This window comes from Argentina silus, assembly GCF_951799395.1.
Source record: "Argentina silus genome assembly, chromosome: 19".
In the NCBI taxonomy this organism is placed as follows: Eukaryota; Metazoa; Chordata; class Actinopteri; order Argentiniformes; family Argentinidae; genus Argentina; species Argentina silus.
Genome location: NC_139673.1, coordinates 8891773 through 8914093, shown reverse-complemented (window position 1 = coordinate 8914093; position 22321 = coordinate 8891773). Strand labels below are relative to the sequence as shown.

General features: G+C 48.6%; 1 protein-coding gene across 1 annotated transcript in view; it reads left to right on the top strand.

The window, feature by feature from the left end:
* The first annotated feature begins 1007 nt into the window (after positions 1 to 1007).
* The window catches only part of zfhx3b (zinc finger homeobox 3b), a 162316-nt gene continuing 141002 nt past the window's right edge, over positions 1008 to 22321 (top strand). The window contains 1 exon segment of the mRNA XM_083690863.1: positions 1008 to 1076. The gene's annotated coding sequence lies outside the window, so the exon portion shown is untranslated.

Sequence of the window (22321 nt, the reverse complement as noted above, 5' to 3'; positions counted from 1 at the left end):
GTTCATTTCTAACATCCTACTCTTCAACCACACGTTAGAATGCATCATCATGTGTAGCCTATGCATTCATTTACAATACTAAAAGCAAGCAGTAACATGCAATTTAGTTGTCGAGCAAGTATTTGCTTATGCTGTCATAGTTTACTAACTCAGATGCAAAATAGTGGTTCATTTATCGGTCACTTGTTCACCCGTGTAGTCCAAATGTATTATAGAAATATAAAAGTATGTGCATAAGTTGTCTAAATACATTTTAAAAGTATCTCAAACTCTAGCAACCCGTACAGATGTCCATATTGTGCATCCCCTTTCTCACTACTGATAAAAGTGGCAAAATAGTCAAAAGAGAAAAGAAAATGGACGGTTGTTGTATCATATTATAAATATGTTAATATAAATATAAGCAAATACGTTCGAATGTTTAAAAACAAAAAAGAACGGACAAAATGCATCGAAGTGCGGGACATGGCGTGCTTTGCCGCGGCTGTGGCGTCTCTGCCAGTATTAACTTTCGCTGTCTTCCTTCTAATCAAACTCTTACTTTCCGCTGTACTTAATTCCATATTTTCAATTCCTGATCATTACTTTCCTCTTTTTCTTCTTCCATCTATCCATCCCTCCCTCCCTCCTCTTTCTCCCTCCCTCCCTCTCTCTCTCTCCCTCTCTCTCCTTTGCTGAATCTTATTGATCCAGAAGGTGGCTAATTAGCCCTTCCCGTCGTGCCTGTGTAATGAAGCACATGCGCACTGAATTAATCACAGCCATTTTTTGCAGGAAACTAATTAGCAGGAATAAAGATCCAAAGAGTTTTTTTCTTTTCAATCATCAGATCTCACTTTCACCTCTTCCTCGCTCCCTCTAACACAAGACTCATCGCCTGCTTTGCATCCAAATTATTTTTATATTGCCTTTACAACTAATACTTCGTTTTTTTTTACACTCCGCAACAACAATGATCTTTCTTTTGCCATCCTAAACGCAAACTGACCAAACGGGACTGCCTTGATGGGATCTTTAGCCAAATCGTCTCAATACTGGATTAAAAAGCGAGGATCACAAAGCGGCAGCGAAAAATTGTAAGTTTCAACTTTGCGTTTATCTATTTTCCTCTGTATATGTTTCTACGATACGTTTCTTTTCACTTTTAGTGGTAGGCTTACCGAAGCTTTCTCCTATTTTCCTTGTACATAGCGGAGCTTGACTATTCTCATATTCTGAGAAATGACAGGCGATCACAAGTTCTTTTCATGCAAGTAGTTTTGTTTATTCTCGGTTTTATTCGTATCGTTACCTGTGTTTACATCTGCGATCGTCCTCCTTCTCCTCATGACTGGAAGAAAAGAAATGGGCAAGACAGCGATTCCTCTCCAAGCAGTAGACCACAAAAACCATGGATTTAAAAGCACATTTGTGCATTTCGATGGGATCAGGAAAGACATAGAAGGCTTATTGGTGTTAAGAAACATGTTTTGGGGACAATAGCGAAAGGAAAGGGTTGTGTTGATCAGACGGAGGGTAGCGGCAGCTGCGTGAGCGTAGCCAGGAAAGGAGCACGTTAGTCCAGCCTGTGGGTCCGTGATCGTCCGGTAAAGAGAAACACCGCCCGCTGTCTTATCTGGACACATATACCCCATGGTCGCTCCGCTGTTTCCAGCACCATCACGGGTTTATACAATCCTTTATGTTAAGCACAATTTTCACTTTCCGAGTCGTCTCTGAAATGTGTATTTCCCTCCGCCCCGATTTACGTCTCAGTTCCTCTACTTTTCTCTCTCTCCCCACTTTGTCCATCTTTTCCTTTTATTTTTCATTCCTGTTTGCTTCTTTGAAGCGTTGTTAAAGTCGATTCTGGCTGATTCCCTGACGGAGTCACATGCAAATCGATCGGCGTGTGTGTGTGTGTGTGTTTTGTGAGTGGTGTGTGTGTGTTTGAAACGGAGCCCCGGGTCTCCTCCATGACAAGAGCGGATCGGTAAGACCACGGGTAAGGGAGAGCGTCCATAGCCGGGGCAGAGAGTTGGAGCTGCGGCTTGGAGATCAGGATGAGAAGGGCTTTTTACAGAATAGATAAACGACGAGAAAGATGACAGTGTGGATTTTAATGGAATAAGTAGGCGCTAGTATATTTATGTTCCTTTAAACTAAAAATAGCTTACCTTAAAAAGCAAACAAACATGCTAGACACAAAAAGATAGACATTTTTTTTTCTATTGATGTAAACTTCAAAGCTATTTAGTCACCCAGGCCTGCCTCTATCACCTAACATTTTTTAGGGAAAAGCCTTATTACTGATGTATAACGTGTTAGTATTATAAAACAACCAAAAATAGGCTAAATCCACTTTGACTGCATCACTGTCAGAAAAAAAATTGTGCAATGATAAACGACGGATGATATGGGAAAATATGACTTTAATATTTTACAAAAAAAGATTTAAACATAGGCTGAATTTGATAAAGCAATAAGCTAGAGCAACGACGCAGGGACCGATTAGGCTTGAGTGAGAATAACTATAGCCGAGAGACGGACAGATAGACAGGAAAAAGCGGAAATGCAATTGACCTCTCGACGTTTAGGACCCAGAAAACATCGCAAAGACCTCCAAAAAGTACAGAAAACGTAGAGCACATGGACGGTATGGAAGGACTGTCGTAGTCAGGGTGAAAGAATGAGGCAGCCCGACGAGTTTTCGCGACAGAAGAGACGGGGAAAGAAAAGCGTTTTGCGAGCAGAGGCAAGGATGTGCTGGGTTGGGGGAGAGAGAGAGGGGGAGGTTGAGAGGCTGGGGGTCAGACGGCAAGAAACAGGGGAGCAGGGGTCACAGAGTGAGTGTAAGAGAGATAAAAAAAGAAAGAAGGGAAAACCCTACACAAACAGCTGAGGGAAAGCAGAGAGAGAGAGTGAGACTGGGGGGAAAAGTGGGGGGGTTATGTTGAGGGGTCACACAAAGCAGAGCACTGAGATTGTAGGGGTCAGCAAGTGCAAGATAAAGAAAATGCCTCCAGTTTGGTAAACTGGAGAAAAAACATTGGAAACATGGCTTATAGTAGGTTGGTGCAAAAATATAATGGAGGGGTTTAGAGACCCAGGCACAGAGTAGTGGAAAGGCAGGCAGGGAAGAGAATGACAGGGGGGGGTGAGACGCAGTGGGGGAGGAGTAGGATACAAGGGATCAGATAGCCATGGGCCATGGAGAAGGAATCAGGGAAGAGGTCAGAAAAACACATCCCAAGACCTTTCAGACTTGTCCCAACCAGAGGGGCCAAATAGCTCCGGTACTGGTAACTCAGGCCAGACGCTATGTCCACTACTATTACTACTACTACTACTACTACTACTACTACTACTACTACAGCTCAGAGGAGAGGGGCACAAGGAGTATACTAGGAGGGGCAGCCAAGGGATTTATTTTTCACATGTAAAATGAAATATAATCCCCTCTCCCCTCTTCATTTTTTGTTTACCTACTGTAGTTAGAAATCTATGTATTTTTTTTAAGAGAGCACACTTGGATGTGGTAGAAATGGGGGCACATGTACATCTGGCTGTATGTGGCTGAGGTGTATCTGTACACGAGACGTCGGTTGTCGATAATTACAGGCGTGACAGAGAAAACGGGGAATAAAGCATAGCAAAGGTGCTGTGGCAGGACTCCCTCTCCCTCTTTTCATCCCTCTCTCCCCTCTCCCTCCTTTCTCTCTGCCCTCCTCGGTTACAAAACAAAGACAGTAACGCTCAGTATCATCTCACTGGCTCTCAGAAGACAGATGGATCTGATATACAAAAGCTTTGGTAGAAACATTACATTTGGATTTGAAAAGCCAGTTTGATACTTACGCTGCAGATTAGGGTGATTTTTGTAGTCTTTTAGTATTTTATAATTTTTTTTGTCATTATCCAGTGTATGATTTTATGACTTATCATGTACGTTATATTTTAAACCACATTTAGCAGCTCAGGTATGGATTGGTAGTGGTTTTATCCTCACACTGTGTTCTATACGAACCACGTACTATTCTGATTGTTTGTGGTTTTGTGTGCATGCATTTAGTGTATGTGACTACAGCACCTCTGTCTGTTCAGTGTATTGTGCTTAAGGGGGACTGAGGTTGGCTTGGAGTCACGAGGGAGTGTGTTTTTACCATAGATACTGCACACTGAAAATCATTGTAAATACTCCAACTTTGATTTTGGACTTGTCAGCCATGGTCAGGGGTGGTGTTTTGTAAAGTATGAAGTTCCCTTCGTTGTTCATAGGCGGAGGGAGAGAGACTCTCAGTGCATCATCCTCTATTTGCATATTTTCTTTCTTTCTTCTTTTTTTTTTTTTTTTTTTGTTATTCAATTTATTGACAGACATTATTTTTGCACGCTTCCTAAAGACGATATGTTCTCTGTGTCTCCCTTTGTCCGTCGTAATGTTTTGAAAAATATGAAATGGATTTGATGGATTAATTTTACTGACAATCATTGGTGTATATGTTTACACTAGGAGTATGTTTTTACTTACAGTTTAATGTTATAATTTACTGTTGAATGTCTCCATGTGACATTCGATAATTTTACCAAACCATTAGAGGAAAAAAATGCGAAGCCCATGTGCAGGTCAGCACATATGCATTAATATTTTATTACCATGTTATTTCTAAGTGCAGCGTAGTCTACTTGTACTGTATTCTGTTGGCACATATGATTGTGAGATGCAACTGATAATTTTGATAAAATGTACATATTGTTATTATTATTATTACTATCATTATTATCATTATTATCATTATTATCATTAATTATTATCATAACAAAAAGTCCTAATAATGATTATGATTATCAATAGTGTTAATAGATGTAGTAGTGGTTAAGCACATTACTATCATTGTTCTGTGGTTTATTATTATGGTCATGGTCCATAACATCATTAGTAGTGAATATTCAATATGCAGTATAGTAGTATTAGGGGCTTGATGGAGGCTCGGTAGCTGGCAATGTGCCCACCCACCCCGATGAGACTACCTGTCCTGTCCTGTGCCCCTCCAGCCCCCTCCAGAACCACGGTAGATGACCTGTGTCTCGGGGTGTGTCTGTCCTATTTGACTATGTGATTGGAGGGACATGTGATTGGGAGGGGGGGTGAGGCATCGCCGTGACAAAATAAAGACCATAGCGCTTGTCGCTGATGGACATGGTTACGGGGTAACACAGAAGAGGGGGGAGACTGCGCCTCTGGTCGTCTGCCCCCTCCCTCTCCTTTCACTTTCTCTCCCTCCCTCCCTCCCTCTCTCCCTCCCTCCCTCTTGCTGGCTCTCGGGGGCTGGCACCCCCACGGAAGCCCGCTGCCATGTCCTAGTCAGAGAGAGCCCTCTCTGGGCCAGCAGCAGGCCGCTAAGGGGCAGGCAACGCATGGGCTAGCTCAGTGTATTTACCAAGCTCTGGTCACTTTGTCAAATGAAGTCCAAACACACATTTTTTCCCTCAACAATTCTTGTAGCTGCAAATGGATGCCTGCTAAATTCATTACTTTATTAATGTCATTCTAATTAATTACTAACTAATACATTATTATTGTTATGATGCTCCTTCTTATTAGTAGTAGTATTATTTGTATTAGTAATCGTAATAGCTGTAATAGTACTATTACTATTTTTATATCGCCAATATGTATTATTGTTGTTTTGATAATTATCGTAAATATTATATTTCTTTTAAAGATAATTTAGAAAAATGACTGTCATAGTGAGTTGAGTGGCTGTACGGATGAGAGAAGCACACCTCCAGATATGAATGACCTGTGTCTGTGTGTATGGATGTGGATCAGAGCAGCAGGGTTTTTCCATTGATACCAGTGGAGAGAGACTCCATGTGCAGCAGGGCTGTGTGTGGAAATGAGGTTAGCAGGAGCAGAGGCTCTGATTACAGATTATGGTTTTGAATCTGCAAGCTTGTGCAGCCAGGACCAGTTCTACTAGTTGTCCCGTAGCCCGGGCCAGTGGCGTACGTGTCAGCTGTGTCATTAAGTCGAGGGCTGGGGGCGGGCCAGGTGGGGGGGGGGGGGGCTGGGAGATGGCAACGATACTCAGGTGTGTGTGTGTGTGTGTTTCTGTCTGTGCACCCGCGTTTGCGAGTGTGTGTGTGTGTGTGTGTGTGGACTGTACCTGGTCTCGTCTCCCAGCAGCCCCCAGTCACCACGAGGGCCCAGTCTGCCAGCCATGTTCCTCCCTCCCTCCCTCCCTCCCTCCCTCCCTCTCTGTTCCTGTCCTCTTTCTCTGCTCTTGTTCTCGCTGTCGCTCTTTTATCTCCTTGAAGTGAAGTTGGCAGGAATTTCTGTGGTTTGCTGTTTCACAATATGTTATCGTGTTAACAATCTCTAAATCATTGTGGTGGGGTAGATTTACGATTGGGAAGGTGTGTGTGTGTGTGTGTGTGTGTGTGTGTGTGTGTGTGTGTGTGTGTGTGTGTGTGTTTTTTGGGTTTTGTTTTTTTTTGCAATCATGTTCCCTTTTAGGTTGGGGTGTGCAATGTCACATTTCTCCATTTTTAGAGACATTTGGTTTTGTATAAAATGTTGACATCCCACGTCACTAATATAACTGCACCGTACACACACCACATGAGCTGCTGAGCATTCCATTTTTATTTATTTTTAATGTTTCACCTGATTGTGGTTGAGAGTGAATTGACAATGTGTGTGTGTGTGTGGGGGGGGGGGGGGGTGGTTGGTGGTGTGTGTGGGGGGGGGGTGGCACGGGTTTGGCCTAGGAATTCCAATATGGCTCTTTCAGTGTGTTTTCCCCAGCATCAGGTCATGTTTAAGCAGCTACAGAGGGCCTTTCACTGCGACCAGTCCTCTCCTTTGTCATTCATATCACACTACATTGAAAAATGCATGAGCTGGTATAGGCACGAGTCGAGTGTTAGGCCTGGAGCTCAAATTAGAATGTAAATCTACACCCCGATTTGCATCCAAATGCAAACTGGTGATTGAGTATGATTTTTGGAAACATATATGAATATTTGAAGCCGCAGCCACGTGTGTGTGTGTAGTTGTGTGTGTGTGTGTGTGTGTGTGTTTATGCTGAGACACACTTACACTCAATCAGCCTCATCAGCCTGCTAATCGTAAGAAAACAGGTAACCAAACACATGACCATTGCATATTATCTGTGTATTAGTTAACCCCCTATTATTATGATGATATTGCAGTGTTGTTATATATTTTTTTTTACAAATTATTTCGAGAATTAATTTCTTCTGAATACAGTTGGTAAATTGTCCAGTCATCCTGGTTAGCTCCTGTCCCTCTGTCCCATGTTATTACCGCGAGGTAAACATGTGGTGAAGTGAAGGTAGCCATGCTAAGGTATGGTATGATATGCTAGTGTTCGGTGCTACAGCAGCGTCCGGTCCAGGAGGGCTGCGTGATACAGAGTGAGGGCTGGAGGGGCGTTAGCGTAGCGGCTAGCAGAGCCCTAGCATAGCGGCTAACGTCTGTGCGTGTCTCCTGGTGGGTCCGGCAGCAGCAGTTAGCCACGGTGGGCTCCGCCGTAGCGGTACGTACACACATACATACATCTGCACCCGGGCAGGGCAGGGCAGGGGCGGCCGGGAGCATTCCGGTCCCTGTCCAATTGAACTCTGCAGCACCCTCCCCCCCCCCCCCCCTCTCTCTCCAGCCCCCCCTAGCCCACCCCTCTCCTGGACCCCGGAGGCCAGCATTCCACCCTCCGCACTGGCGCTTATCATCACAAAGGACAGAATGCATAAAACATGGAGGACACACAGACAGAGGCGGCCCAGGTTGCCTTTCTCTCCCCAACACTGAGCCCTAGAACAATGCATGGGGCCCTCTGGCCTGTGACTCTGACGACGCGCTCGCCCTCTCTCTCTCTCTCTCTCTCTCTCTCTCTCTCTTTTGTCGTCTTCTTCCTCTTCCTTCTGAGTTGGGCTTGTGCTCCATGGAGCGATGCCTGTCCTCACATTGGATTGTCTGTTCCGCCGTGTCTATCAGTAATATGCTTTCATCAGTGTCAGTGAAATGTGCATTATGTAACTGAAACGGAGGTATTAAAAATGCAGGGAGTGATACTCCCCAGCGAAGAAAGTGGTGTGTGCGTGTGTGCGCGCGTGTGTGTGTGTGTGTGTGTGTGTTTGTGTCTGTGTGTGTCTGTGTGTGTCTGTGTGTCTGTGTGTGTCTACTACCAGGCGTGAATTACCAAGAGATCGACATTTCATATTTCCAAATTGATCAGTTTATATTTTTGCCGTTGTTTTATTATGATTTTATATTTCATTATGTCGAAAGGCTATTTAGCCTTAATACATTTCGAGGCCGTGCGTACACATGACATGAAGATGAAGACCGAAGACCGTGAATACGGCATTACTGTGAATTATTTTAATAGGAATTCCATTCATTTTTATAAAAATAAATAAAAATTTTGCAGCCGTTCAGTCAGGTGCTGCAGAGGTCATCTTCCCTCGTACTATTTTACAGCTAGAATGCCACATAATGCAACATCGGGGTGTGCATTGGCTCCGTGCCTGTGTCATAGGGTAGTCGTCCATCCCTGTGTGTGTGTGTGTGTGTGTGTGTGTGTGTGTGTGTGTGAGAGAGAGAGAGCGTGACAGCCTCTCAGCTGCAGCGATGGCCTCCTATTTGTCGGTCAGTGTGCCGGGGAGAGAGGGCAGATAAAGAGGCAGTGTGTGTGTGTGTGCGTGTGTGTGTGTGAGAGAGAGAGAGAGAGAGGTACGGTGGCCCTGTGGTCCCTTCCTCGTCCCCCTCCTCCCTCCCCCTCCTTCCTCTCTCCCCCATGCCTCATCCACACGGAAGGATTGAAATAGTAATAATTCCGATACATTTTGTGTTGATATTTGCCTAGAGGTGTGTGTGTGGGGGGGTGTGTGTGTGTGTGTGTGTGTGTGTGTGTGTGTGTGAGTGTGTGTGTGTGTGTGTGTGTGTGTGTGTGTGTGTGTGTGTGTGTGTGTGTGTGTGTGTGTGTGTGTGTGTGTGTGTGTGTGTGTGTGTGTGTGTGTGTATTTGCTCAGAGGAGACATGAAGGTGTTATCTGTGTACGTTCTGGTTTTTGTTTAGAGTTATCTGAAGGGTTTTATTTTAAGGGAGGTGTGTTTTCCTCTCCTCTCCTCTCCTGTTTTATACTTCATATTCAATTCATACAATTTCTGCTTTGTTTGTCATTCAGTTTCCTGTGTTGACGACTGGATGTTGTTTGTCAGTGTGAGTCCAAGTGCATTGTGGGTTGCCTGCAGTGCTGCTAGTGTAGTGCTAGTGGGTCGCTGGGATGATGCAGCGGTTGTTGTGGGTTCTGGTGACTGGGTCATGGCTGTGTTGGGCTGCCTTTTCCCGGGCTGGGCTGGCCTGGGATGGCCTGGGCTGGCCTGGGATGGCCCGGGCTACAGGAATGCAGCGGTGTCGTGGGGATGTGCTGGACCCCAGCGGGCCCATGGCACTTCCTCTCTGTGTACCTCTCAGCTTATCCTCCTCAGGATTAGAGAGAGAGAAGAAAAGAAAAGAGGGATTGCAGGAGCCCCCTCCTCTCCCTCTATCCCTCCCTCTCTCTCTCTCTCCCTATCCGTCCTTTTTTTGCTGTTAAAAAAAAAAAAAAAAAAAAAAAAACTCAAACAAAAAGCGCGATTCACTTGCAAATGTGCGGCAGCCTGTCCAGGTCCCCCACGGGGGGAGAGAGAGGGACGGACGGAGAGGGAGGTCGTATCCGCTCTGCTCCCTGACCTGCTGTGTGTCCTGTGGTAGGAGAGGCCTGCTCGCCACGGTAAGCCTGATGATGTCACTCGAGCATCTACTATTTCTGTCTGATGCTCCGGAGAAAAAGAAGACGGCCAGCGCTCCCCGAGCGACTCGCATCCGCACAAATCCGAGGGGCTTCAAGTCTGCACGTGGGTGTGTGTGAGTGTGTGTGTGTGTGTATGTGTCTGCGTGTGTGTGTGTGTGCGCGCGCGCTATCGGTGACGCGCGTGACGTATTTGGACACTCTCCCTCCGGTCCCTTTGAGGAGGGGTGTTGTTGTGCCCCCCCCCCCCCCCCCCCCCAGTCAGGAGGAGCAGCGCCGGCGCGGCAGCGAGGGGGTTAAGAAGCAGGGATAGCCCTCTTTGTCTCTGCGGCCCTCTTTCCCATTGTTGCGGTGGAATTGAGCTCGGTGCACCTCACTTGACCACAGCAGAGCAATAAAATGGCCTCTAAGTGCTGCTGCAGCCTCCCTCCCATACCCCTCTCTGATGGCAGCCCTCCACCGGGCTTCAGCCGACGCTGCCGACGCCACACACACACACACACACACACACACACACAGACACACACACACCGACCGCGCGCACGCACGCACACACATTGTTCTGTGCTGCTAACTGCTTACCTGTTTACCTCTATCTTTTTCAGAACAGCTTATTGTTTTTAATGCGGTTTATATTTTCTGGATCTTGCGAGATCTAACAAGTACACAGCAAATTGCACATATTTATTTTTTTCGATATATTTTTAATGTCTCACAATGCACACTGAAGCATGAAATTCATATACCCAGCACTCATAATCATCTGATGCCTGGAGTATTATTATTATTATTATTATTATTTTTTACATTAACGTTGTTCATTTTCATTTTCTGGCAATCAATATATTAGCATGCTCATTGTTAGACACATAATATAGACAGCTAATATACATGTTTGTGTTTCATTTGGATGGAAGTAGCAGCATTTAATGAATATCAATAAGAAGGTTTCTAAGGTTATTATAATGGCATGGGTCTAATGTAGAGACACTCAACATGCAACTACATTAACATAGATGATTAAAGACACACACACACACACACACACACACACACACACACACACACACACACACACGTATTACTCAATGGCCCAGCATCTGCATACATTTCACCAACATCAAGGTAATGTTGTTGTATTATGTTCAGTTTAGTCTAGCGAGCTACTGTATTGGGTTAGTGATGTGTGTGTGTGTGTGTGTGTGTGAGTGAGAGAGAGAGAGAGAGACAGAGAGAAAGTGTGTATAAATGTCAAGGCCAATGTCTGCCCCCACTATGAATATGTGTTCAGATATGAGAGGGAGGGAGTGCAGCCATTTTGGTGTCTTTTCAGAGGTCTCCACTAGTAGAACCACAGAGGAAATGATTCCATTTTAGCTCACATCATATTTTTAAAGATAGGACATGGTAATAATGTTGTTATTGTGTAGTTATTTCTTATTTCAACCATTTTTATATATATATATATGTGTGTGTGTGTGTGTGTATATATATATATATATATATGTATATGTTTGTGTATGTGTATATATATATATATATATATATATGTATGTTTGTGTGTGTGTGTATGTATGTATGTATGTATATATATATATACCGTATATATCCATTGAGGCAATATTATTCCTTGCAGTGTCAGTGTTTTATTATGTTATGTTTTGTTAGTGTGTCAGTAGTGATAACAGCAGTGATGCCAGTGGTAGGACACAGTAATATTATTATATAAGGTGGGGCCCACATTATAGAGAGGCAGCCAGTCGTGCTGTTGCTGGGATTGTTTTTCAGAGCACAGATGATTGTTTATATCCCAGCACCCTTATTCTGCAGACATAGTAATTAAAAAAGGAGAAATACCGTCTCTGTGTCTGTCGATGTCTGATCTCATCAAATGAGCATTTAGACGTTAGACGGCCCGATGTCAGGAGGCTTGGACCGGGACACCTGATTGGCTAAGGGGCGGGGGGGGGTTTAATTGGCACTGTCCTCCCCCCCCTGGTGGGTGGAACCTGTTTATGCCAGGTGTCCTACAGACTGTATTAAGTGTTGCGCCGGGTTGCAATTAAATCAACACTTCCTCCAAGCTGCGTTATTACACCTCCACAGTCAGCTGAAGGGCGTCTGTCTGTCCTGTCTGTGTGCCCTCCCCCTCTCCCCCCAGTCTCCCCCCCCGCCCCCGCCCCCCCCCACCATCCCTCGCTCTCTCTCTCTGTCTCACTGTATCTAAAACAAATGCTCTTTCTCATTTTCCCTGTGTTAAATGAACAAACATGAGGACCTCAGAGCCTCATAATAAATTGATTAGAGAGAAGCAGACTCCCACACAGAAACGCCGAGCTCTGGAGCTCTGTGTTGTGTGTGTGTGTGTGTTTGTGTTTGGCCTGAGGAGGAGGAGACACAGACTCAGACGCATACGTACACACACACACACACACACCCGCATACACACACACACACACACACACACACACACACACAGATGGGAGACTAATGGTAGACCTTCTGCCTCTCTAGCCCCCCCCCCCCCCGTCTCCCTTCCTCCCTCCCTGGCTAGCCACGCTCTGGTCACTGTATTGTGACCATAGTGTCTGGCGTCAGAGACAGCGTCCTGGCCTTTACATATTCAACACACACACACACACACACACCCCTCCCTCCACGACTGTTTGGTTTTCATCTGGTGGTTCACTTACCCCTGGTCCAGAGGGGGGGGGGGGGGCTGAGGGGGGGGGGGACAGGGGACGCAGGGCCCAGGGGGGACGGGGGGGGGGCAGGGTCCCGGAGGACCAACACGAGGGTAGACGGCCGTGACAGACCGGTGACCTCGGCTTTGTGACATCACAGATCCCCCCCCCCCCCCGTCTGGTCGCCGCGGAATTCATTTTCACCTCCTGTTTTCTAAAGACAGATATACGACCTAGTTTTGAAAAAAAAAGAAAGAAAGAAAGATATGTGCGATACTACGCATTAGGACGCGTCCTGAACCTCCAATTGAAAGCGCGACAGGAGACAATGGGCCATTTGTCGCAGTTATTAAAAAGAATGTCGTTTTGACACATCCACCGGTGAATTAATCCGGCAGCCGGGTGACTTAAGTGTGAGCTTATCTCTCTCTCTCTTCATCATGCTCGGTTAAGAAAAGAGTCTCTTGTTTTTGGAACGGACAGGACAAACCGGCCTTTCTGTGTACTGGCAGGTGTAAACAAATAACTGGGAGGCGGAGAGGCTGAACACCACCGGGCCGCAGTCAGGGAGGTGAACCGGAGGGGAGGGTTGGGCCCGGAACGCTCACCGCTCACAGAGGGAATTCTCATTCGCCGGTTAGTCAGTCAGGTGCCGGTGCTTTCGTGTTGTTGACTCTTTCTCCTTTTATATCCCCCCCCCCCCCCTCTCTCTCTCTCTCTCTCTCTCACCCCCCCCCTCTCTCTCTCTCTCTCTCACCCCCCCCCTCTCTCTCTCTCTCTCTCTCTCACCCCCCCCCTCTCTCTCTCTCTCTCTCTCTCACCCCCCCCCCCTCTCTCTCTCTCTCTACCTTTCTCCGTGGTAGTGTGACCCGAGGGCAGTGTTTAAAGCAGGTTTCCTTTGGAGTAGTAGTTAATCGCCTGCGGTCGGCGGAGATATAAAAACTGCTACATAGCTTAGGCTTGTTAATGTGTGTAGCATCTCTTACCGACGCTCCAATGTGGTTTGGGCAGCCCGGCTGAGGTGTGTGTGTGTGTGTGTGTGTGTGTGTGTGTGTGCGCTGTGGCGGGCGGTGTGGAAGACGAGACAATGTCTCCTAGGTTTGGCCCAGATTCGTCGCGTCTGTGGCCGGGCTGTTTTACGAGCCAGGTGTTTTGTCGTGTTGGGTCCTGCCCCAGGAGGTAGGAACAGGTGAGAGCCGAGCCCTCAGTGGCTAGCTAGCGAGCGAGCTAGTTAGCTAACGGTAGCTACAGGCCCTTTAGCTATGTGTCTGACGCAGGGGGCCTGTTCCCTGGGGCTCTTCAGGCCTGTGGGAGGGGTGCTCTGGTGTGTGTGTGTGTGTGTGGGGAGGAGGAGGAGGGGGGGGTTAAGTTCACCTCTCCTCTCCTGTTCATTAGCCGGCCTCATAGGACTCAGGCTCTTCAGCAGCAGGGCCAGTGTGTAGGTGATACAGGCTTTGTTTATATTGGAGAGGATAGGGGGAGGGAGGAGGGGAGGAGGAGGAGGGGAGGAGGAGAAGAGAAGGGGGGCGCACAGACACCCGTCTCATCACTTCCTTCCGTTCTTCTGTTTTTTGTTTTTTATGAATCACCATTGTCATAACAGCAGTGCGGACAGAAGAGGAAGTGTATAAAACAGGGTGAAGAAAAGAGACCCTGTACAAACGACGTCGGTCCAAACGGAGGTATAGAAAACGGTAGATGGGCTGAAACTGTTGGGTCAGCGTGTGCTGTGTGTCTGATCTCTTAGCCCCGGCCTGTTGAAAACCCCTCTCCGTCTCTCCTCTCTCTCACGGTCTCTCTGGAAGAAGGCAGCGCACATTATACAGGCCTGTGTGTTGTGACCCTCATCAGCGCAGAACACACATTTCTCACACTCTGCAGACCCCTGGCTTCCTCAAGACAATCCGGTGTGTGTGTGTGTGTGTGTGTGTAGAGTAGTGCCGCGTAGAATGTGCTGAGGCTGACACCTGCCCCCCCCCCTCCCCTCCCCCAGTGTAGCAAGTGTCAGGAGAGACTTTCTCATGACAGCCTACTGTGGGGGGGGCCTCTGAGAGGAAGCCTGGCTTCTCTGTTTCACAATCTCTCTAAAACAGGAACTGAGTCCCCGCCATTCACGTTCTCCGTCCTGGGTGCCAGCCTGTAGCAGCAGTGGGCACGAGGCAGAGGGAGGAGAGAGAGAGGGGGGGTGGGGGGCTGGAGGTTGTTTTGTACCCCCGACATAAGTGGGCCCCTGGGACCCCCTAGAGGGGCAGAGGTGTGGCCAACGTCTGTTTTGGGCACGGCTTGTGTCAGCGTTGTTTCGCGAATGCCTGTGAGGGCATTTATATGCAAATGCTAAACAACCAATTGGGTGGCTAATTACAGAAGGGCCATTGTGTGGGTTGCCAGCCTGAGAGTAGCAGGGAGTTGAACCACGCCAGGCCTGGACTTCCCCTGCTTGTTTACGCATTGTCTTTCCTTATTACCCCCTCATTGACACTCCCCCTTTGTGTGGTTGTGCTGTTTGCCTGCATGCTGGCTCCTCCCCACGTGGTGTTAATGTAGTAGATTAAAGAGGCAGTACACTGGCCTGGTTTATTTCCTCTTTATATGGGGCCCAGGGCCCTGGCTCATCATGCCTCAGACCCCAGCTCCTAGCCCCAGCCCCAGTCCTAGCCCCCAGCCCCTAGCCCCTCAGCCCCTAGCCCCAGCCCTATACCCCAGCCCCAGCTCTGCTCCTCTCCCTCCCTGCTGGTACTCTGCCTCCCCCAGCTTGGTCAGCCTCTTAGCTCTCTCCCTCCTCCAACCAATGCTCCAGCTAATTACTCAGGGTGTTAAAAATGCATTTAGGTCATGTTTTTTTTTTTTTTTAATGCCATGCAAATTTATGAGCAGACTGAAGCAAATATTAACTTGTAGAGCCTTTGACACTCATTGGCTGGGGACAAAGGTACACCTCTCTTCACCGACAAATGCGAGGCTTTCTTCTTCTGGTGCTCCGGTGTCGTCAGGGGCTGGCAGGCAGGGGCGGCAGGGAGCGGAGCACACACAGGCAGCAGGGCCTCCTACTACAGGCCCAGGCTGTCACTGGGCCTACTCATGGACACTGACCAGAGCCTGTAATGCTAAATATTTCCTGTCCTCTGTGTGGTTGTGCAGGAATCTACCACAACCAGCATGCCGTCCCTATCTAATAACAGGTCTTAAAATTCTATTTCATGTTCTAGAGAAATCCAAATAAGCAATGCTTTACATGAGCGTGGGCTGCCTTCACTTGACCTAGCGACATCCTCGTCTGCGTCGGTGAGCCAGACAGGAGAGGAGAAGGACGCTATATTGCAGGCACCCAGGGAACGCTGCATCGCGGCTTCTGATGGCGTCTGTCTTCCTTTAGTGGGGGGGCAGCGCTGGGGGCTGTCGAACCCTGGTGACCCCACTCGCTCCGTAATAAACAGGAAGGATGGCTGACGGAAGGCCAGGGGAGTCAGGGCCTGGGCAGGGGAGCCAGCCTGAATGCCCCTGGATGCCATGCCATAGCCCTCAGCCCCCTAGGCCCAGCCCCGGGCCCCCCAGGCCCCCAGCCCCCCAGCCCTCTAGGCCCAGCTGGCCAGCGGTGTGACTACAGTGTGACGGGCCACAGAATGAGCTGCCTTGTGGACGAAGAAGTGTCTCTCTCTCTGAAATGACAGCGGTGCTGTAAGTAATTAGCATTGATAGAATTATGAAAGGGGGCTAGAGATGCAAAGCACATGTAAGCTCCAGAGAGAGAGAGAGAGAGGGAGAGAGAGAGAGGGAGAGAGAGGGAGAGAGAGAGAGAGAGAGAGAGGGGAAAAACTTCCATTTTGTCAGACAGGGGTAGGTTTCCCAGTCGTCTGATGGCAGGGAGGAAATGGCTTTGGACAGTTTGAGACTGGCCAGGCCGTCCTGTTGTTCCGACAAAAGTTGACCTCTCCAAAGTCGGAGCAGCTGTGTGAGACCTCACCTCTCCCGTCTGCCCGCTGCCTGGGTCTCTTTGCGGGGCAGATGCGCAGGTCATCCCCTCATGCAGCCGTTTCTCCTGCAATTAAAAACTAATTAGTTGCGGTGCCTCTTTCGTTATTTCGGAATAAACAGCTATTGTGCAGATGTGTGTGACTCAGCGGGTGCGTGCGTGCGTGTGTGCGTGCGTGCGAGCGAGCGTGGGTTAGTTTCCGCGTATTCCCCTCCACATTCTCAAATCTCCACTGAATAAACAGCCATTTCAGACCGGCCCTGCCACATTCCTGGGGAATCATTTGGCTTGCACTAAGACAAAGGGAACGAGAGAGAGAGGGAGGGGGAGAGAGAGAGGGAGAGCAAGGGAGAGGGAGAGGGAGAGGGAGAGAGGGAGAGAGGGAGAGAGAGAGAGAGAGAGAGAGAGAGAGAGAGAGAGAGAGAGAGAGAGAGAGAGAGAGAGAGCAAGGGAGAGAGATCAGGCTTTGGTGTTGCCTTTTTCCCCCGTTTTGCCACTTGGATTTCGCCACCATGTTGCGTGGGTAGCCACCACCTGTGCCCCTCACCACGCCAATTATTACACCCCCCCCCTTACCACCTCATATACACACACACACACACACACACACACACACACACACAGACAGACACAAACATACACACACACACACACACACAGACAGACACAAACATACACACACACACACACACACACACGCACACACACACAGAGAGACTGTTGGCTGGCGAAGGCAGTGGGATCAAAGGGTGTGTGTGAGGGAGCCAGGCCTCGTAGAAAGCAGCTGTACCTCGCTGTCTCTCCCTCTCACCCCTGCCTGACAGCAGCCAGAAATATGAGGCCTCTCCAGACCTCTGGCCTGGGAAAAGAGGACGGCCCAACACACACACACACACACACACACACACACACACATGATTGCGCACACACACTCTCACATTCAGAAAAGCTTTTGTCTCTGCTCCTACACACACATTCAGAAAAGCTTTTGTCTACGGTCATTCACTCACACAGCCACAAATACAAATAGTCTTAGAAAAAGCTTCTGCGCACACTTTCTCTCTCTCTCTCCCTCACACACACACACACACACACACAAACCATTACTTTTTCACATGCTTGATTTCTCTTTATTGTGTCTTTTATACCACTCATTCATTGGCTGTTTTAGTCTATTTGTGGTCCTTTCTCTGTCACTCTTCCTCTCCATCTGCCTTTCTCTCCACCTCTCCCCAGCCGTCCACTATTTGGTCTGCTCTTTCTCACCGCCAGTCTCTCCTTAACTCTTTCTGAAGGTGTTTTTCTTTCTCCTCTCCTCTCGGTCTCTCTCTCTCCCCCCCCCGCTTTTTTTTTTCTTTCTCCCCACACGTCTGTGCTTTCTCTCTCTCTCTCTCTCTCTCTCTCTCTCTCTCTCTCTCTGCTTCTCCGGTGTGTTCAGAACTTTGACAGAGAGAGTTGAGAAAGGCATTCAGCTCCCTAATCCGGGCTCCCTCCATCAGGAATGCTAATGCGTGTGATTGTGTGACCCGACGGGGCCCGGCAACATCTGCAGGAGCTTGTGCCCAACCCCCCCCCCCCTCCCCACCCACCCACCACCCTCACCCTCCCTCCTCCCCTCCACCCCTCCACCCTCCCTCCACCCCTCCACCCTCCCTCCACCCCTGCCTTTGAGTGCTCTCCGCTCACTCTGCCATTATTTCATTGTTTCACTTCACGCCTGTGACTGGGCGGTGCAGTTTAACCCTCAGTGCAGTTAACCCTCCCCAGCCCTGGCCTGGCCTGGCCTGGCCCGGCCTGGCCTAGCACACAGGGCCAGAGGGGTGCTCAGGAGGGGTGCAGGGGGCGGAGGGTGTGTGTGTGTATGTGTGTGTGTGTGTAGGGGACAGCCCATTCCCAGGGCAGGCCTCCCTGCATGTCCATCTGGACCCCTACACACACATTCACACACGTACACACACACACACACACACACACACACACACACATTCTGTTTACCCATGCATTCCACCACTCTGTCACTCATTGTGTGTGTGTGTGTGTGTTTGTGTGTGTTTAGGTAATCTGTTTAAGTGTGCTAGCCCTCTTGTCCATATAGCTAATGGTGAGTTAAGGCGTAATTGCAGGATTTATCCTCTGTGTCTCACTGCTGGACATCTCTTTAACAGACAGCCTCAGCTCAGGCACGGGAAATGTTCATTTCGATAGGGTGAGATTCGGAGAGGGACGGTGGTGTCGGCCAATAAAATCCCATTTTATTAGATTTTCACCCGCCCCCCTTTGCCAGGTATTTGAGTTGAAAGAAGTGATTGTTTGGATTGTGTCAGTTTTTCAGAAAGATGAATTACTGGTAAGACGCAACTGACAAAGTGAATCTGCGTCAAGCCGGAGCGATGCTGATTGAATTACACTCCCCCCCCCCCCCCCAGTCCCAGTCCCCCCCCATCCACCCCTCCGTGCCCCCCCCCCCCCCCCCCCCCCCCACACACACACACCCCCCCCAGCCCTGGCCACATTCCTGCATATGCACTCCAACTCCACCATGCCACGGACAGGCTAAAGGAATAGATTAAGTTTCTGCCTCCTCTTCATCCATGTTCTCTCTGGGGGCCGTGATAGGTCTGTGATATTAGACCTGCTCTCTGTCGGAGTACACTCCCCCTGGGCCAAAGAGGCAGGTATGGAGAATGTATACAAAAACACCCACCCACTGGAACAGCCAGAGCCTGGGGTTGCAGCTGCAGGTCGAAATAGGCGTCGCTAACTAGGTTTTTGAGGTGGAAGGTGTTCAAATTACAGTGATTATTTTAGAGTGGATTCATTAAATTAAAAAATTAATTAATTAAAAAAAAAAGCTGACCGTATTGCTGAATCCCAGCATCATCAAAGGCAAGGGAGAGAAAGGCGGGAAAAGAAGGGCCTTCCACGGATAAATGGACAGACGGACGGACGGACAGGCAGACAGACAGACAGACAGACAGCACAGGAGATTAGCTGATTGGAATCATTTGAAATGTGGTGTGGGTTTAATGTAATATCTGCAGCTGTGCCTGGGTGTGTGCCTGCCATGTCCGTTCCCTACTTTACATTTGAGGAAGAATGTTATGAATGTTATGTTTCAATTGTTTGTATTTGAGGGAGGACACACACACACACACACGCGCGCGCGCTCACTTGCACGCCAACGCACACATCGTTCATGTCGGAACACCAATTCTGGCCATTGTTATCAAAGCCGCTATTAATCATTACATTTGTGCAAAGCAGGGGCGCTGTTACCATGGGGACCCAAATGATCCGCACTGCTTTGCATATCAACAGAAAAAAAGTTTACAATCGCCGCCGAGCGCGGGAGGGCGGAGGCCTGAACTGCAACCAACAGCCTGTCCTCTATAGAGACCTCCAACGGAACAGTCTCCTCCCTTCTCCTCCCCTCTCCTCCCCTCTCCTCCTCTCTCCTCCCCTCTCCTGACACTTCCCAGGCCTGTTTAATGTGCAGAAACAGAGCAATAGCCTTCAAACAAAGCTCCGGGCTGCTAATCAACATGGTTCCTAACGACCGCGGCTAGTTTAAAGCAGACGGCGGACAAAAACCAAAGTGATGAATGTGTGGAGAGTGCTCCCACTACGTACCAAAGGCCCCCATTTACATTGGATTGATTTCCTTTCGGGTATCAAATGCGTCTTTTGATGACGTTGTTCTGACGCGAATTACAAAGCGCATTTCATTTAGATCTTACGTTTCTTAAAAGGATTTTTTGGGTGAAGCACGTGCCCCGGATCTGTCCTCGCACATGTTCGTTCTTTCAGAAGCGGCGTCTGCGCGCGGCGTTTCAGAGACGCGTCGGTGACTTGGTGTGCTCCCTGCTGAAACGATAGCTTTGAGAAGAAGAGGCGTGTCATACTGTGATACTCCTCTGTGCTGAGCCCAGGGTCTCCTCAGCCCCTATGAGGGCTCCTTCATTCACCCCAGGGACCTGAGGAATGTCCTCCATTTTAGGATCAGAGATCATGCCCTGACAGGCCTCCAGAGGCTTCAACACATCCACAACAACCCTAACCGGAGCATCAGGGACGCCATCATTACCGCCATGTACTGTAATGTTACACAGACAACACGGGTGTTGACTCATTCCCAGGCACGTTGCCTTGTAGCTCTCTGAAATACAATAGCATGATTGTAGCTCTATGCAAATAACTACGTTTATAGACTCCTCATTCCTTTGTTTACAGACATTTTGCAGGCTTCTCTAGATGGTTTAAAAGGGAATTGCCTCGACGCAACCAAATTAGATCCGGGTATGTAAATACGGCTCTGATGTTTAATGAGAAACAAAGTTGGCTAATTATAGCGGCTCGGAGAAACATGAGGAGGACAGTGGGAAATGTTTCCATCACTCCCCGGCTCTATAGATTACTCCGTAATTGCCTCAATCGAATCAGACGAAGGCATTAGCTAGCTGGCGAGGAGGACGCTGGGAAAGAGGGAGGGAGAAACAAAAGGACGTGACGATTAGGCAGACCCACGGGGTGGGTTCTCAGGATGGCACGGCTATTGGTACCAGTCCCCCGGTTCTGACTTCGGGGTGGATGAACCGGGTATGAACTTGACCTGGAACTGTGTCACGACTATTACTGATCATATCCATTGGGTAAGGGCTATTTGACTGCCCCACCCTGTAAGCATGGCATGACTCAGTTGTGGTTGTGGAGTGCTTGTTTGTGTCCTGTGCTTCCCCCCCCCTCCACCCCCAGTGCAGTTTCTCTTTGCCCAGTTTCACTCACACACACACACACACACACACACACACTCACACACACACCAGGTATTGACGGTGAGAAGAGCATGGCACAGCAATCTCCTCTAGCACGCCAGCCAGCTGTAAAGGTGATTCATACTCTTAGGCGGAAGTTTTTCAGCTGTAATTACATGTAATTCTGACGCATGTTTATGCTGGGCCCGGCCAGAGACCTTCTCTCTCCTAATGACAAAGTAGCACTTAACATTCCTCACCAAACCTTTAGAACAACCTTATTTTTCCACCTTTTTTAGTTTGGTCGGGGTTAGCGTGCATGTCTGAAACACCGGGTGAGGCGGTACAATGGTATTTAACTGATACAGGTGTAATAAGAATGGTATTTTACCCTTATCTGCGGTAGCATTAGCGTCAATTCACCGTGTTCTACCGTCTAGAGGAGGAATTAGCTTGAGGATAGCACACTGACGTGAGATTCTGTGGAGAAACGGCGTGCTAACAGACAGTGGCTGTCCAAGCCTAGCTTGTGGTTCCCATTGGTTATTTCTGTCTGTCTGTGTGGAAACGGGTGACAGGGGGGAGGAAGAGGTCTTGTTTACCTCTACCACAGTTAATTCTTCTAATTCTTCTAAATGGTGGGGAGGGTTAGTTGAGGAAAAGGAAGGTTGTTCTTTTGGCTATACTGTAGCTGCTACAAGGCTGAACTGGTTGTGTTCTGGGTTGGTAGAGTGTGCGTGTGTGCGTGCGTGTGTGTGTGTGTGTGTGTGAGAATAGGAAGAAGGCCCATCGGATCTGTTTCGTCCTCAGAGCGTGGTGATATTGAGGTCAGCTGTCCAAAATGATCTCATGTTAAGGAATCGGCGAGTCAGCAGGGTCAGAGCAGAACCGCCATGACGACACTTTCTCCACGGTGATAACGTTGCCCTCCTTCCTTCCTCCCCCCCCCTCCCCCCCCCTCCCCCCCCCCCTTCCCCTCCACCACTTCCTCTGCATGGGAACGACAGAGAGGGAGAGAGGGAGGCTGCTCTGTGTGTGTGTGTGTGTGTGTGTGTGTGTGTGTGTTTCCGTGTGGAGGGGGCGGGGGCGAGGGGGGACAGCTAAAGGGGGCTATCG